This window comes from Poecilia reticulata, chromosome 13 (genome assembly GCF_904066995.2).
Source record: "Poecilia reticulata chromosome 13, P_reticulata-male-v2, whole genome shotgun sequence".
In the NCBI taxonomy this organism is placed as follows: Eukaryota; Metazoa; Chordata; class Actinopteri; order Cyprinodontiformes; family Poeciliidae; genus Poecilia; species Poecilia reticulata.
The window spans coordinates 18,112,062-18,130,648 of NC_088842.1; the positions used below are offsets into that span (position 1 = coordinate 18,112,062).

The window sequence follows — 18,587 nt, forward strand, 5'->3', positions numbered from 1 at the left end:
TATGCTATGATCGTGCATTCAGTCAGGCGATTTTGAATGCCATGGGAAATGTCTCTAAAGTGAACTCATAAAGGGAAAGAAGATCTCCATTCCCTGCTTGATCAAGGTCATCAACTGAGCCATTTGATCCCCTCGGTGATAATTAAATTTCTTATCTTAAGTGAATTATGTCAAAAAGCCGGTTCCTCAAGAGCCGGTCAGTGTTAACTAGCTTGAAATTTGTCTGCTGAGTGAACATAGCAACTCTTTTTCTTTCCAGAGTCATAAAATATACTTTTTAAATTTTGTTTTGTTTTTATTTCACGTACCTGTTGTGCATATATATATATATATATATAGACAGATGGCACATATATTAGCAACAGGTCCACATAAGTACACTCACTCCTATGACAGGTTTTCATGTATGTTACATGTATCTACTAAATGCACAGATGTTACCCTTCATTAAATCTGGCTGACATTTACTGAGGCTGACAGAAAGTCCTGATGACATTAAGAGTCCAAGAGACTTGGAATATTCATCGTATTAATGAGGTCCAAAATCAACACGATGCAAGTTATATTCAGTTCAGTTGCATTTTTAACTGCATTTTCACCTTCGGTAACAAAACGTGAGTCATTTCACTAAGCTCTACCTTGCAGTTTTGACTAAAGCGTGAGGAAACTGAAAGTTTGAACATAACACTATCACTGTTAAGTTAAATAAAATCCTTACCTTCATTTTTAATTCATAGCAATAGAGTTGACAGAGCAGCTAAATTTCTTACTATTTAGAGGACATTTCATCCCATTCTTTAATGAATGAAGGCGTCATCCACTTCATCTCACTGAAAGTCTAAAAGACATCCTTATATATGTGTTTGTCCTTTAATCCGTATATGTCTGCAATAGACTGTGTGTGCATATATAAGTATGCCGAGCCAGAGGTTGAGTACATGACTCATGCAAACCATCATGGGTTGTGGATATAAAGTGGTTATCGACCCTGCTGACTCTACATCTCCTTTGGTTCATCAGCTTGATTTTTGAAAGCTCTCGTGTGGGACATAGTGGGCATTAATGGTGATTTATTAACAACCATGGTCAGCTTACAGGGAGCTTGTCTTTTTGGTCTTATGACAGAGCTGTTTCACAAAGGAGGCTGCTGGCATAATGATCCACCTAGAGACAAAAAAAAAAAAGTACAAAAAGCTAATTTGGAACTGTAAACAGAAGTAAAATATATCAAAGATGAGTATCTTTGGTCATAATATGGGTGAAACTACCAGGTATGACAGTGTGCTATGAATTTCTAGATCTAAATTTGGCCTTAAGAACAATGAGTTTCTTGCAACACACGGGCAGTTTGAGCCCAAATCCTGCACCTTGAGAAACTAAAACAGAGGAAATGAGGCTGAGGGCTGTTGACCACCAGACCTGCTATCTAGTACAAAACAACAAAGACTAACTGGTTCATGAGGAAAATGCCCCTTACCAATACATTGCTAAGTTAAGGCCTCGGGCAATAGAAATGCAGTAAGGAAGTAAAGGAACATTCAAGGAAATGTATTCCCCTGCTTAATATTTACACATATCGACTGAAGAAGCAGCTGGTATAAAAATAATAAAATGATTCAACTCAATTTTCTATGAGTACACAAGCAATGAGCCTGTGCAGGAAGAAGCTGCAACATTCATCCACTTATTGTTTGCTGGATTCCTGGAAAATCAGAATCTCCTCAAAATAAAATGCCTTTTAATGAAATGCAAAAAGCTGACAAGGCCCTTAAGCTCCTCTATCTAGCATTGCTCAAGAGTTTGTAACTTCAAAAAGTATTATTTTACCACTGACATCATCTCCCCAAGACACGAGTGTGCTTGACAGATCAAGAAGGAAATGGAGTGTACTGAGAAAGGGTTGTTTTCACACATTTGATTCCTCTAGATACCATTCACACTCGGGATGAAACACAGGCTAAAGTGATTTTCTCCAGAGCCGTGTCCTTCACAGATCATCCTCATTAAAAAAGACCCACTCGAGGTTTGATCTTTCAGACAGTAAACAAGTAACAGATTATTTTAAAGGTGTAGCACAGAGTACTGGTGCTATGCATAATACTGTTAGAGTGGACATTATTTAGATTGCAGGCTGGATGAACATGTTTAATTACAAGGTCAAAGTGAGGAGCCCTAAGTTGAACAATGACAGACACGACATGTCTCATTTAAGATTTTCACTTTGAGTTTATGTAAATATTGATAAGAAGTGTAATGGGATTCTTTTCCTCCCCCTCCAAGCAGTTTCTTTTCCCTCGTGTCCTCAATAATTTTAATACCAGTCTTCATTAATATTTGGAAGGGAACCTGTGATGCAAAATGTACTTTTTGCAAATTTTGGACATCCACTTGGTTTGACTCCTAGAAACATTCCCAGAGAAACTTTCACCTAGCAATCCCAGCCGAGTCCAGCCTGTCACTTAGCAACCGAATTGGAGCTACTCTTACTTAATAATTGGAAGATGAGCGTATTTGGTCAGCTGTATGTGTTCTGTACAGGCTGCTGGGAAAGACAGGTGTTTTGTTGGTGAAGTCAACAACAACCACTGCTGCGTCCTTGATGACTGTGCAGAAGAATCCGCTTCTCTAGCTTATGGGTTGGACTCAGAGTCAAAGATGTACAGTTACACCTGTTTGCAGCCATTTTCCTCGGCTTACTAGTGTGTAAGTGAGAGTGTAAACAGTGAGTTGGAGGATGCAGCCAGCTTAAAGCGTAGTTGCATAAAAGTGACATCGTCCTATTACAGCTCAATCTTAAATATGACTATATAATAGGCAGAACTGAGCAAGTTAAAGCTCATTATCTGAGAAGGTCTTTGTGTGACAATGTGATGAATATGTTTTGTAAAGCCCATAGAGCTATCCTGACTTGTTTAAAAAGAATACCCAACTGATGGGGTAGTGTAGCGGTAGAGTGGGTGCCCCATGTACTACAAGAGGGCAGATCAATCTAAAATATCCCTTAAATAAGTACCAAATTGGTATCAGTATCAGATTAGGGCTGTTGACATACATAATACATTTTGAGAGGCTACATTACCTGCTTTCTGCTGCAATAAAACAAATAATTGCTTGGATTTTAATTGGTTGGAGTGTTGCAGAAGGAGGGCCTTCCCTGGAGCAAAATTCAGCAATAACCCCAACTGTGTGCACATTTATATTTCAAGCTTACCAGTGATTAATCATAATTAATCACAGCACCATAGTGTGATTAATCTGATGTTTTAATCAATTTATAGCAGTATATCGGATCGCAACTAGTGTGGTAAGATTGATACTTTAACTTCAGATTCTCTCAGGAGGCAAATGGCCTGTGGTCACTGCAGAAAGTACTTCATACTTTTAACACTGTAAATGGCAAGGCAACTGAAGCATCATTACGTTATCAGTGAAACAACAACAACAAAAATTTTACTCAAATAAGAACAATAATTGCAGTAGGGATGGGAGAGGAGTGCAGTTGTCCACTTGCTCCCTGAGGGGGTAGCTAGCTCTCCCATGTTTTGAAAGCCCCTGGTCTAGAGCCCAGATGTAGTTGTCATCATTTTTCACCACTTTTCCCCTTCTTCTTCCCTTCCTTGAGGACAGGATGACTGCGTACAGTGTTACCTGCTAATCAGCAGTGTAGTGATTAGTTGCACTGAAAAGACAAACAAACAAAAAAAGGGAAAAAAACATTTTGGCAAGAACTCCTCCTTCTCCTAAATCCTTCTTTTCGTGTCCATAATGAGGCGAGAGGGAGTGTAGAACAAAGGCATAAGCATCCCTTTGTTGGGATTAGGTGGAAGAAAGAAAGCCTCTTGTCTTTGAGGCACTGGGCACAGGTTTCTCCATCTAATTTAATAACATTGTTGTGTCTAAGAGATTTTGGTGGGGTTTTTTCAGTGCATGTTTGTCTTTAAAGTGCAAAGCAAACATGTCAAGTATTCTTTTCATGTTGATATGTTGATATCCTCTGAAGCAGATAAAGTGATTATGAATAATCCAATCTGACCTGTGAAATGGACAGTAAATGCTTTGAAGGCACATATTTTTTCAAAAGATCCCTTTATGTTACCGTATGCATGTGTTTGTTTGTGATAACATGGGTCGAAAAAAATTAATAAGAGTGCAATACTATGTGGTTTGATTGGATTTGAAATGGCTTTTTTAATTTCAGTTTATTTTCTAAGCTTTTAAAGAGAAAAAATAGCTCAGCATGGATGTTTTCTCTCAATCCGCAGTTATGAAGCAGTGCGCCACAAAACGGATAGCTCTCTTAAATGGAGATGAGGTATGAATTTATTACAAGTCATTTTATAATTAACAGTGAAGTTTTGTTTCTCTATTTACATATCTTGCATAGCAGACTGATTCACCAAACATCTATTTGCAAAACATATTTTTGTAACGCATAATTGTGAAGGGAAACTAAACAGGGGATATGCTTTTTATAAAAAATAAATAAAATAAAATATAAAAATGTATTCAGTTCTCTTTGTTTCATGCCACATTCACTGCCACATTCACTGCAATATCAGTTAGCACCAAAGGTTTACATGGACCTTAGCAGCTTCTTCTGATTCCTTAGGAACAGGGACAACGGCGACAAAGAGAGTTAAAGTGCCTGGAAAAGCTACATATGTGCTGCGTTAATTTTTTTAGCATGTTGTCACATTACAACCACAAAGCCAACACCTAATCCAAACACACAGTTCCACTTGCACACCAATGCATAAAACCCAGGTTTATCTACAGGTTCAACCTGTCTACTTTGATGCCAGAACCAACCCTGATCAATCAATCAATCAATCAATCAATCAATCAATCAATCAATCAATCAATCAATCAATCAATCAATCAATCAATCAATCAATCAATCAATCAATCAATCAATCAATCAATCAATCAATCAATCAATCAAATTTTATTTGTATAGCACATTTCAGCAGCAAGGCATTTCAAGGTGCTTTACATAATAAAAAGAATTAAAAACAGCATATGATGTGACATTGAATAAACAGTAAGAAAGAGTAAGGGATTTTGAAAAACAAAAAAGATTAAAAAAGAAAACAACATACTTTTGTTACGGAATTAAAGTGCCTGTCGTCGCTGGACTCCACCGTCCGTTTAACACGGGTATTATCCAGGCCCCATCGCCTAACAGGACAAGGTCTCCAACCTTGCAGCACCAGGCTCCGTCCACCTGTCATGCTAATTTTTACGATTTTTGTGCACTATTTTTACCTGTTGAAGTCTAGAATTTAATCAAGTCAATTCAGCAATTAGGATGCCATAAATATGTATTTTTTGTAAAGTAAGCGACCCCCTCCAGGCATATGAAACAACCAGTTTTTCCATATGGTAAACATAATTTAACTAATCAGACTAGATTGCCACATTTGGTCTTGTGTGTGCACATCTACACAAGTAAAAAACAATAAAAATAAAAACTTGTGGGGTCTAAATGAGCTGTCTCTTAAGATCATGTGAGGATGCAAATTATAAAAAAAGAAATTATGGCAGTTTTGAGGTGAACCCGCATATTAATTTTAAGATATTGTTTTAGGTCTATTTCCTTTGTCCTTTCTTTATGTGTATATTCTGAGTCTATTCTACAGATTTATTCAAACTTTTACCACCTTCCGAATAAAAAAATAAGGTTTTAGGTGCCTTAAAACTTTGTATATCAGAAATTACATGTAAAAAAAAGAAACTTGTTTTGTACTACTTAGTTGATTTTGTCCTCAAGCCTTTGACCAATGAAGGAAACTTCTTCTTTTTGTGTTTGATTAATTTGTGTCTGGTTAATTTATTATCCCAGGCACTATGGTCTGGTGTTATGCTGTTACTTGGTGTATCGTTGTTTGCTTAACCCAGTAATATGTTTGCCAAGAAAGAAAGTAACTGTACAAGTATTATCACAAACTAACAAACATGAGCAAGACAGTAAACAGTGAGCTGTGCATTAAATCCAGAAACTTGACTATATGTTTGGAAATTCTGAAACACATTGAAAGAGTTTTCCTCTCAAGCCTATAAGCTTGTGGAGCTATGGGACATGAATGTGTTATGACACTCTCTGCAGGCATGTAAATTTAAACAGGAGCCCTCATGGGAGGAGGCAAACATACTTAAGTTGCGATTTTCAGTTCTTCTTGTACTCCAGCATGTACGCAGAGCAGCTTGCTTAACGCACTCACTCATAGCCACACACACACCAAGACATTTACACAATCTTGCAAAAGCCGAGCTTGCATTATGTATCCCTGCTTTTTCTGAATACCGAATGGATAGTCTTGAATTTGTCATACTGCTGTATGTATTACTTTAACATGGTGTCAAACTTGGACCTTCCTACATCTTATTCCAAGTAGTTTGTTTTTTTGATGGTGTGAAAAGACACCATCACAAATGTATTTGTTGTTTATCTTTTTGTTAAGTCATAATTAATAATTGTCCAGGTCTATGATGACATCCTCAGTGGCAGAGTTGCACAGAAATTGCACTCAAGCAAATGCATAAAAGATACAGTGTAATAAATCTACTCCTAAAAGTTTTTTTTGTTTTTTTTTCAAAAACTTACTCAATGTAATGTTGTACTTCTAATTCCTAGTGTATTTAATTAGTATTCAACACACTTATAAAGTGGCAGGAAAAAAAGTGCTGCAACAGTTGCACATTTTCTCAGACAATGTAAACATTTTGATCTGCAGACTAAAGCGGACGGTGCACATTCTGATGTTTCACAAAGTTAGAAACACAGAGTTAAATATGTTCTGTCACCCCTTCTAGAACCGAGGTTCATTTGAGAGTACCCCTCTGCTCTGATTTTTCATATGTTAGCAGCTGCAGCAGGTGGTCCGTCCACCGTCTCCTCAGATCGCAAGGGCTGAAAATCTGCTCTGCTCTCATTATCAACCCAAATTCAATTATGTAATAAGAGGTCTCAGCTTCTATGAAGCTGAATGGAATTGATCTTGATAAGGAGCAGAGACCCGTGAAATCTGCAGGGTCTATGACCCACAGACCAAGTAATAAGAAAAACTGAGAAGATAGATGAGACTGCCATGATGAGCAGAGCCCTGCTGTGTGAGAGACTGGCTGAAAATTACTTAAGTCTAAAGTTTGCGTTCATATTCATGACTAAAGGTGCACTTCTGCTTTTTTTTATGTGTGTGTGTATAAGACACTTTTTAGTAAAATACGGATTCGCAGTTATCAAAACAGACAACAAGCTGAAGACAAACACACATCCTAACACGCCAACGTTGCTCTGTGTGTCTTCTGACTGAGCCTCCCATGCCACCCGAGGGTCCTTACTTGTCCAAAGCACTGTACTTTCACGTCAATTTGCCATTTCACAGCGGATATCCAACGCTCTGTTTTCCATTCACACGCTATCCCTTGACTCAGATAAAAAGTTTCAGAGTAAAAACTTCTGGAAATTGACAGCATCACTGACATCAACATCTTGCTGATCTTGCTCAATTTTAAATAATAACTATAAATTAATAATAAATGTCCTATAAAGATAGCAATGCTCTTTGCTTAACACATCTTAACTTTATTCCTGGACATGGAATACATTTCTGGCTCAGGATTTGTTTCCACCGTCAGTCCTGCACTGCGTTACAAAACTCTCCAAACAATCAGAAAATAGTCAGGATTCCACTAATTTTATGCAAGATGATTAAAGTTGACATTTTACCCATCTTGGCAATTAGCAAATAGGTTAGGTTTGCATTGCTAATAAACACCAATCTCTGTGTGTCTCTCTAGAGTTAGCAGACCTTGGCGCTAACTGTGGGATTTCAGATAGACTGCCAACATTTTCTAATTCAACATGATTCATCGCAAACATATTTGGAATCTTCAAAAAGGATAAAACATAACATTCAGCTTCCTATTATCTGCTGATCTATAACTCCCTATTGTGACAGCTTGAATAAAGAGAAGACATGCTGCCACAGAAAAAAATCGTCATATCTCTACATCTCTCTGATAAAATAGTCTTCTTCGATCAGGCAGCTTTCATAATGGAGATTGTTATTGTCAGTGCAACCTGGTAACACAGCTGGATTCAAATGAACCAGACCAGCCAAATTAGTGTTTAAAGCTTGAAAGAATTCGATTTTCATGAGAGAGTTTGTTCTTTGGGGACACATTCAATGCAAATCCAGTCATAAACTTGGCAGTTTTGGATGAATTCATGAATAACCGACTACAGGACTGTGGGCAGATTAACAGATGTTACGTTGATCTGTGTTGTGTTTCCCCCACAGCTCTACACCACCGCAAGTAAAAACCACAACTAATCATTTCAAGATGGCCCTAAGTAGTGTGTTATGCTCATGCTAAGGTGGATCTGCGCCACCATAAAAGCTTAAACATCACCTGTGTGGTCCGGAGCTGCAGGGAAACACTTATTGATGGAGAAAAGATGATCAACTTAACACTGGCACTTTTCACTGAAATTGTAACTCACGATTTTGGCGGGATCTTGCAAAAGTAAGGTTGGATCCTTTTTTTTTCCTTCATGTCCCCTGAGGATTCCAGTCATAGACAACACAGCTTGGTGGTTGCATTATTAAGCACATTTTAAATATCAAAAATATTTATCTAAACTTCAAATTTTCTTTAACATCGTCAAAGAGCAGTTATGTTAGGATACAGAAAACGTACACATTATATTGAAAAGATAAGGTTGTCAAAGCATTTGTCTGTATGGACATTGTAACGCTGTTTTTGGGTGCGCAGGTCTGACTGCACTGTTTTGTTTAAGTAATCAGTTTGTACTTTAATTTGATCAGAAATAGGAATGGCATGGAGTCATGATTTAGGTGAATGATTTAGACTGATGAAGAGATAATATCTGCTATTTAGAGATCTCTGATACAGAAATAGACTGCTATGTATTACGATTGGCAGTAATAATAATAATAATAATGACAATAATAACAATAATACAACAAAAAATAAACAAATTGGCTCAAGTGATGGAGAAAGAAATTAAATAAATAAATAAATAAATAAATATCAGTGACACTTCAAAACACAATACAAGTCAATCACATTCCGCAGAGTCCAAAGAAAGTCCAAGATCAAGGGGGGGATTATACTGTATGTATATTTTTTCCCCTTTAGTGTTCCTGAGAATTTGGTGCGATTGTTTCCTGAGTGGGCTGCACAGTGGCGCAGTTGGTAGAGCTGTTGCCTTGCAGCAAGAAGGTTCTGGGTTCCATTCCCCGGTCTTTCTGCATGGAGTTTGCATGTTCTCCCTGTGCATGCGTGGGTTCTCTCCGGGTACTCCAACTTCCTCCCACAGTCCAAAAAATATGACTGTTAGGTTAATTGGCCTCTCCAAATTGCCCCTAGGTGTGAGAGTGTGTGTGGATGGTTGTATGTCCTGTGTGTCTCTGTGTTGCCCTGCGACAGACTGGCGACCTGTCCAGGGTGACCCCGCCCCTCGCCCGAAATGTTAGCTGGAGAGGCACCAGCACCACTCCGGACCCCACTAAGGGACAAGGGTGCAAGAAAATGGATGGATGGATGTTTCCTACCACCAGGTGGTGTGAGGGTAGCTCATTATCTTCAGTCATCAGGTGATAACAAGGGGGAAAAACCCTGACCTAAAAGGCCAGAAAACACACATTAAGTCCATATATGCATATATAGTCACATATAGATATTTTAGCTAAATAGAAATTGTTTTCCTTAAAATTGTTAAATTATTTAATTTACATTTACCTCATTGACAGTGGGTTAAATCAGCCTATTGTCTCTCCTCCATGCAATTCTGCTCAAACTACAGAGACCAATTTGAATTTTAAGACAAGAGCAATCAAATCTGAGTTATGGATGCAACATCAAACACTATGTTCAATATATTCTGTTAATTTTTCCACATGGTTTCGATAAATACATTACTTTCTGTCTAGACTAGTTCGATTGTCCGCCAAAATTACCTTTTTAATTGACTGTCTTTTTATTTTGCACATTTGTACTCTGCATCTTAAAGAAATTCTAAAAAGTTCCACCTTATCCTCATGTTTTTACCTTTGTCCATAGCTGTCATAATGGATGCAGTATCCAACCTGCTGGCTCAAGGGAGTCAGTTGCACGATCTATCTGTTATGCTGACCTGCGTTTGCCACCCTCCCTATTACAGTCGAAGTAATATCGAATGTACTTTGTTGCTTTGAATTGACTTTACCTTTGTGGGTTCATTAAATGTCTTTGCTGGATGCACTTTGGGAAGTCAATTCTTAGAAAGACGGGTGAGCAGTACCGGGCTGTGTAGCAGTCATTCTCATGATGAGTGCTGATAATTATCCATTACCAATTATCTCTGGGCGGGTCGGTGGGGAGAAAAGTGGCGTTAAAATGAGAATTTAAATACGTAAATCACAATATTTTGCATGGGAGAAAGAAAGTAGAATCACAAGGAATGGAAATAATAAATTGACAGTTAAAGCTTCGATTTTAAAACTATTTAATTTGGAATCAGAAAAATACATGTATTTTATGTATTTATTTTTATGTAAAAATACACCAGAACTGCACCAGCTCTGCAAACACCACTGCATCACCACTAATAGTGCTGGTGTAGAAATACTACTATTACTAGCTAGTAGTACTATCGTAAGACTGATATCATAAAGTAATCGATAAGCCTGCAGGAATCCATCTGATCGTATGACAGAATGCTGCTGCCTCAGAACCTTGTAGAAATCACAGAGAGCAGACAGATAACTGACTTCAAGAAATTCAGACACTGGATCTTATCTGTGTTCTGCATTCATGGGGAGGAAGTAGAGAGGGAAGAGATCTTAAAGTTTCTTGGTGAGCGCATCTCGCCTGACCTCAACCTCACACCAGGTGGAGGAAGACACAGAGGATTTACTTCCGTGGGAAGTTCAAACACGTTGACCTTTTTGTATCACCTGCTGACATAGATCCACCAGGAAGGAATAGTGAGTGTTTGTCCTATTGCTGGACACTGTGATTCACAAACTGCCTTGCAGAGAAAAAGGAGTTTATTGGAGTTATGAAAGTGGAAGAATGTTTCACATGGTTTTTGTAGAACAATAATTAAATGGGAAAAGCATGCATGCATCCAGTTTTCCTCCTAAACTAAACAATGTCATACCAAACTTTACTTACATTTTTTTTAACAAAGAAGAAAATTAATAATCTAAGACACTTCTTAACTCTTACCACAGTAAAATTAGTAACAAAATTATTACTAATATTACATTTTGGCGTTAGTAATTATTGCATTACTAATGGTGTAAGTAAAACATAAAAGGAGGAACAAAAAACAGAAATGTATTGTTGTTCATTCATCAGGTTGAATGAACAACCTAACTTCATATATTTTTGCTTTGTGAACAGTCATTTAGATGAACAACATAATTAACATTTGTTCCAAGAGATGTAGATGGAGCAATAAAAAGAGAATTAAACATGGACTCGGAGCTAGAATCCTTTTGTCCTCATCTTCAGCTCAGAGGATCACAAATAGGAACTCTGAGGCAGAGTGCTATCAGTAGATTCAGCAGAAGTTAGAGCAACAGAAAGGGCCTGGTTTCTACACAAGGTGAGTTAACCATCTGACGTCTGCCTCATGAAACCGCTCCTCCTGATTGCTCTTGATGATGTTAAAATGGGGATCAAAATTGCCCGTCATGCCTTTCAGAAGAGGAAGGTAAGGGAGACAACGTACATTCACACCCACTCTCCTGCACACAATCTCCCTTTTTTTTTATTTTTTTCATGACTGCATGTTCGTTTTTTTCAAGGTTTTATTGGCTCTAGTGGCCTTTATTTGATAGTGAGTTAACAGGAAATTAGGTAATGAGAGAAGGGGGAAGACATGTGGCAAGGGTCACCAGGCCGGGAATCAAACCTGCGACGGCCGCTTCGAGAACTAAGGCCTCCACATGTGGGTTATGCTTAACCCCTCCACCACCACAGCACATCCTGCCACATCCTTTTGCCATAAAACTATATTTCTCCAAACTTTTAATTACCGGTTGCTCATCAAAAATGAAGAGCAACAGAGCAATCAACTTTTTCATGACCACTTTGATAGGTGATCCACCTTTAAATTGGAAACATATAATAACTTACAAAGGTCTGCACTTTGCTGCTCCTCCTCAATCTGACTTGTCCTACATGAGAAACCAAAAAAAAAATTGACTACCGGCCCTAAAGGACTGACATTGAACGCCGCTGCACCACTCCTAGCTGCACAGGGAGAAAGCAAACATTAGAAGTACATTTATCTGAGTCTTCATTACTGCTGAATTGTATGCCATGCACTGCTTTATATTTAATAGTGATAAATATAGCAATTTCTCCATTGCTCTGTTGGGACATGCATATATATCAACAGTAAAATTATGTCCATGCACACGAAGTTTATAGTCTTCATATTGCCAGCTGAGTTTCACTTGCACGATAAATGTTCTAATTTAAAGGTTAAGTTTGATACACACCTTCATTTAACGAATAATGCATTATGTAACAGATCATTTTCATTCATAAATAATCACACTAAATAAAGTTATAGAGGAGGGACCATACATTTCTCTGAACCTTTGTCATTCGCGTTTAGTGGTGAAATAATTTTAAAGTGTGCGTCGTTTGAACTGGAAATTGGATCAGTAGTCTGGAGTCCAGCATGTAGCACTTAAATATGCTGATGTAAACATTACAGAAAGATATGTTCATGGCACATTGTGGTTGCCTCAACTGACATCTCTTTTTTTTCAACTTTTGTGTATATCAAAACCTTAATCTAATTTTACATAACATGAGAATGAAAATATTTAGTTTTTAAATATCAACGTGCAACCTTGTCTATGAGGCCAACATAGTTTAATATGCAAAACTTGATGTAACGTCAACACCAGAAGTTTGCATACATCTTTTTTTTTTCTTATTGTTTGAAGTTAAATCAGACCAAACTTTTCTTGTCTGCCACCACCTGTTTTGGAGGGAAACTGCTGGTTGCAGTGCTCTGTTGCTGAGTTTCCTCCCGATGGGAACAACCAGTCACTTGGCATGAGAGGCTGGCTGTGCTGGCTCCACTGGCCCACATCCCATTTCTCAATCTACTCCATTTCTATCAGTTTTGAGAAACATTTTAACTTAAAATTGCCACATCCACTTACCTGCGTGCAGGTTGCTTGTTTGGCTGTGAGGTTTCTCTCCAGGGTGTAACGGCCAGGTGGAGCATGCGCAGCTGTATGTCATCACTTTCTGTAAGGAAGTTGCATACAGCTCCCTCAGACAGATAACAGATATTGTTATCAAGGGGTAATCAGGCCTTGGTCTCCACCTTATGTTGTGCTCCAGTTGTCCTGGCGCTAATTCCTTGTTTCTCTCCCCAGAAAGCTGAGTTTCCTCCCTGGGGCTGTCGAGCTTAGGCTCGCTGCCTCCTCCGTGACCTCTTTGTCTGCAGCAGAGCTCATTCACCTGGATCCTATTCATGCAGCATTCCTGGTAATATGCACACTTACCTGTCTATCCACTGCTCACCTGCCAGTCCACCCTGTAACGAGTCCTGCGATTGCAAATCCTGGCTGAGGAAATCAAAATAGATCTGCACAGTCTGCTTAACTGCAGCTCCAAGCATCTGTCAAGCTCCTGCCAACCTCGGATCAATGGTGCGACCATCTCCTCTCGCATCTTCTACTTATGCCGCACACATCCTTCCCTGAGAACCAGGTATGAGAATCTCCACTGCACATTTCATCCATCCATCCATTTTCTTTACACCCTTGTCCCTTGGTGGGGTCGGGAGGGGTGCTGGTGCCTATCTCCAGCTAACGTTCCGGGCGAGAGGCGGGGTCACCCTGGACAGGTCGCCAGTCTGTCGCAGGGCAACACAGAGACAGACAGGACACACAACCATTCATACACACACTCACACCTAGGGGCAATTTGGAGAGGCCAGTTAACCTGACAGTCATGTTTTTGGACTGTGGAGGAAACCGGAGTACCCGGAGAAAACCCACGCATGCACAGGGAGAACATGCAAACTCCATGCAGAAAGACCGGGGCCGGGAATCGAACCCAGAACCTTCTTGCTGCAAGGCAACAACTCTACCAACTGCGCCACCTGCACATTTCATTCCTGTGAAAATCAATCTGTTAAATGTTCCGCCTGTTTAGTTGTGGCTAAACAGATGGAACAGTCACGACAAATACAGGTTGTGTGCAACGCTGGGAATGTGGCAGGAGGCGACTCGGGCTTCTGGGAATACGGAATGATTTTATCTTTTAACAAAAACTACCAGTGCTGAAAGGCCTTTCTGATTTTTATCCTCTAAAACCTTTTTGGAAATAAATGATGATCACATCCAAAATCATAAAAATCAATGGAAAATGTGTTCTTTGTCAGCATGTGAAGCAACAAATGATTATATTTTAAGTCTAGTGAGTAGTATTTGAGCTTTAGTTATTTGTGGCACATTCACACCTACCATGTTGTTTGCTTTAAAAAGTCTAGTTTGTTTGGCAAGGTATGAATGTCAGGAGAAATAGCTTGCGGTCACATGTGAAAGAAGGACGAGTTTAAAGGTCTGGCAGAAATAGATGAAAGAACATTACAACTGCTGGTAAGTATTTACAAGAACAATTAAGTTTTAAAGTTAAATAACAGGAAATTGGGGGTTGTGAGATTCTTCCGTGCAGTAGAGCGACGCTGCACAAAGCTGAATCTCCATTTTGTTTTACAAAGTGCACTGTCACAGCAGACTCGGACGGGCAAAATGTGGCAACCCCAATCGAACCATGTCCCCAAATGTACCAGATATACTGGACTTTTTTTTTTTTTATCTATTAACAAGTTTGCAATATATTGCCGATCGCAATATTCTGCCATTATGGATACAACAGATCAAAATGTGCAACGTTTAACCCTCCACAAAAACATTTGTCCACATTTTAACAACTTGTCCTTTCCTCCCCAAATTACAATGTCAGATGGAAAGGCGACAGTCATCATGGGAAAAAGCAGAGTTTAACCATTTGGATTAATGATCATTTTTTCTTTTATGGTATTAGTTAAATTAGCATTAAGCATATCTGTCAAAAATAAGTTATGTTTATTGCAAACAGGATTAAATTTGCTTATGCATGAATCAACTCCTGATCCTGGGACACGCTACGTTCTCAGTATAGCTGTTTGTCCTCTTAATTGATTAAATTATAACAGCCAGCCCATATATGTGCATCGGCTCAGCAGTACATCGGACTGCCAGTCCACCCCTGAATGGGAGCATTTCACAAGGTAGAAAGAGGTAAAAACAATGCCAAGTATATAGAGAGAACTGGACCGAGGCTGGGGGCATTTCCTGACTGGCTAGAAACAATTATCTGGTGATGAGTGTTGGGAAGCTTTTTGCAGATATCCTGCATGGTCACAAGCAGATGAGCTGCAGCTTTGCCAGGAACCGTGCCAGGGAGTAGAAGGCCAAGCTGCAGAAGCCAAATAGGTAGAGAAGCTGACAAAGATGTACGGACACAAAACAGAAAGAGACAGAATGAAGAAAGAAGCACACTTACTGCCAGCATGAACTGTCATACAGAGGCAGATTGGCCTCAGTATCTGAGGGAACCAAAGGCCAAAAAATCTGAAAGACACATCTAACAATAATACAGAACATGTGGTAGTTGCAGGCATTACCAAAATCCCCACAGAGGTCCTACCCCCAATAGCAGGTGAGAACAGCAGGATGCACAGAGCGATGGAGTTCCATGTTCAAAATGGAGAGGATCACTTTCTGTTTCAGAATCCAACAGAACATCTTTTTGGAAAAGATGGGAGGGTTGGATTGAGTGCACAAAACATATGAGAGTAAAGCGATAAATGACCACTTTAATTCTATTGCTCATCTGACCCTAGAGAAAAGTTACTTCATGAAAAACACACCCAAGTGTTTATCATTTTGATTCTTTTTCACTCTTGCCCATATAACCTTTGTCAATAATAATAATACAAAAATGTGTAAATGCGATAGCAAATATTAAAATAGGCCTGGCACGCAAAATGTGACAAAATAATGATGTTACCATTTTATTTTTTAGCATACTGTATAGCAAACTATTCCTTAGAACAATGCAGGAAAATGCACACATGCACATACTTGTGTAAATGCAGATATACATTAAGAACAAACGTAGAGTGACACAGATGAGATGCTTAAGCATCGTATTGAAACACTGAGCTAATGAGGCAGAGTGACTAGTGAATAGTCACAAAAATATTTCAGGGTAGATTTTTTTCTTTTTTCTTCAAATCCTGGGGTACGTCATTAGTGTACTGCCTAAGAGCTAGTAGTGAGCAATTTACAGATAAAACAAAGTATTCCTTTATGTGAATCCCATTTTCCAGGAGCACCCATTTTTAGAACATTGAAGTGAAAAACCAGAAATAGTACATCAGAAATGTTTGTTTTTTTTTCAGACTTTTTACATTTAGAAAAAAATATCCTATGAATGTAGAATAATCATTGTTCTTAAATGCACAGCTCAGAGTGACGGAAGAAAACGGTGCTCTTGCTGAAATGCTGCAAAGGGAGAAAATTACACTAAAGTACAGGCTGAGTGAAGTGGCAGTTGGGAATGGATGGAAAGATAATGTGAGCCTTCGGCAGAGCGAGGAGGAGATAGGAAGCTAAAGAAAGCATTATTTATGCAGGGAAACCAGATAAGTTGAATAGACAATGAAGAAGACAGGCCAGTAATGCATGGGAACAGGATAGAGGGGCTTACCAGGAGTCATGCGTTGCATTGATTACCTCCATCTGTCATTTGCTACAGTCACCACACCTAGAGCAAACATAGAAATAAGAAAAAGATGAGATTGCAAACTACTTGGCTTCTTACTTATGAGAAACATCCCTGCACAAAAATCCAACAGTAAAATATTTTATTCTACTTGTGTATTTTTTTTTTTAATCTAAAGGCAATTTGATGCTCGCAGATGTGATACAATAGGCCTAATGCAGAAAAATAAAAAACTGTAATAGACATGTTCAATTTGCCAAACCCACTTTCAGAACTCAAAAAGACCATGAAATCATTTATGAAAATCATATGCAGCAGGCAGGCCAACATGAATCAAGTCTTCAAAGAAGCACACTTAGGGCCTAAAGGTTTGCAGGTACAAAAACAGGTGCAAACTTGCTCTACAAACAACACGCAAACAGGATTGCGTCATGAATATGTAAAACATACTGTATGCTGATCAACAGAAAGCTGTGCTTGCGTCTATATTTGGTATGCTTGAAAAGAAGTGGCATGCAAAGATGTCTTTGGTCACTGTGGCGAGAAGGAGGCGTACATATAATAATAGAAAGCACTGCTTGGCAAGTATTTGTAACATTTAGAGAATATAAAATAAAAATAATAATAATAAAATAAAAAGATTAGAAATATATTCTCCAGCATTGATGATTCTGAGGTGCAGGATTATCGAATAATTCCAGCGCTCCATCACTTTATGACGGCACACTGTTATGTCTTGATCCTGTAAATGAGTGTGTCTATAAAGCCCAGAAAAAGTGATGCAAATGACCTTTATCTGCTGCATGTTCCACAAACTTAAATATCGTGCCACGTCACTTAACAAACAAAACCGAACGCAAACAGCCAGACAACCATCAAGGAGTCGAGGGGACAATGAGGGTAAAACAAATAAAAGGATCCCTTATCGCTCTCTTTCTCAAACTTCCTCTACAGGCTTGTATGAAACTCATTCTTGTTGTAGCAAATTAGCATGTGCAAGGACAACTGCATGTGGTCATTTAAATCCTCTTCCTCACCTGTCACTAAATAGCTGTCTGTGTTTGTATTCATGTGTGTCAAAGACAAAGCCGCACGAAAAATTGACTTTGTTTAGATTTTTCTGACTCTGTAAAATAAATTGCCTGTTAAGTCTGGTGCAAACAGAACCCAATTCAGTGAAACAAGAGTATGAGCAGTGATATATCATTTTATTGTGACTCATGATATAAATGCACCAGTTCTCAAATAGACTGACCCTGGTGTTAATCATGTCCTAAAAAGCATAGGTAGAAATGGTAGATGGACCCTCATAAGTGAAGAGTTGGTGGTGGTCATTTTTCCGCCAACTCTTCTGCAGAACTAGCCCAGTCTGAGTGTGCTGTAAAGGCTTAACAAGGGTCCTCCACTTAGTTAAGAGAGGTATAGTCAGTGAGCGGTCTGTTGCCCAGCGACTTGAAGCCTCTATTAAGATGTGTGCCCAAGTATTTGCCGTTGTTTGATGGTGCATGTGTGTTCAATGAGTCATAAGTGCCAGGACAAAATTAAACCACACAGAGCAGACTCATAAAGAATTCAAAGAGACATGAGCTAATGCAAGGCAATGGCATATGCACACACACACACACACACACACACACGCACGCACACGCACACGCACGCACACGCGCACACACACACACACACACACACACACACGCATGCACACCCCCGCACACACACACACGCACACAGACACAGAGGAACATTCATACACAGACATTTTGAAC

The 18,587-nt window shown here is 38.9% G+C and overlaps 1 long non-coding RNA gene across 1 annotated transcript in view; it reads right to left on the reverse strand.

The window, feature by feature from the left end:
• Positions 1–10,072: 10,072 nt before the first annotated feature.
• LOC145554598 (uncharacterized) overlaps positions 10,073–18,587 on the reverse strand; it is a 91,355-nt gene continuing 82,840 nt past the window's right edge. Inside the window, exon 3 of the long non-coding RNA XR_014090591.1 lies at positions 10,073–16,863. This is a non-coding gene — a long non-coding RNA (uncharacterized LOC145554598). The remainder of the gene's footprint in view (positions 16,864–18,587) is intronic.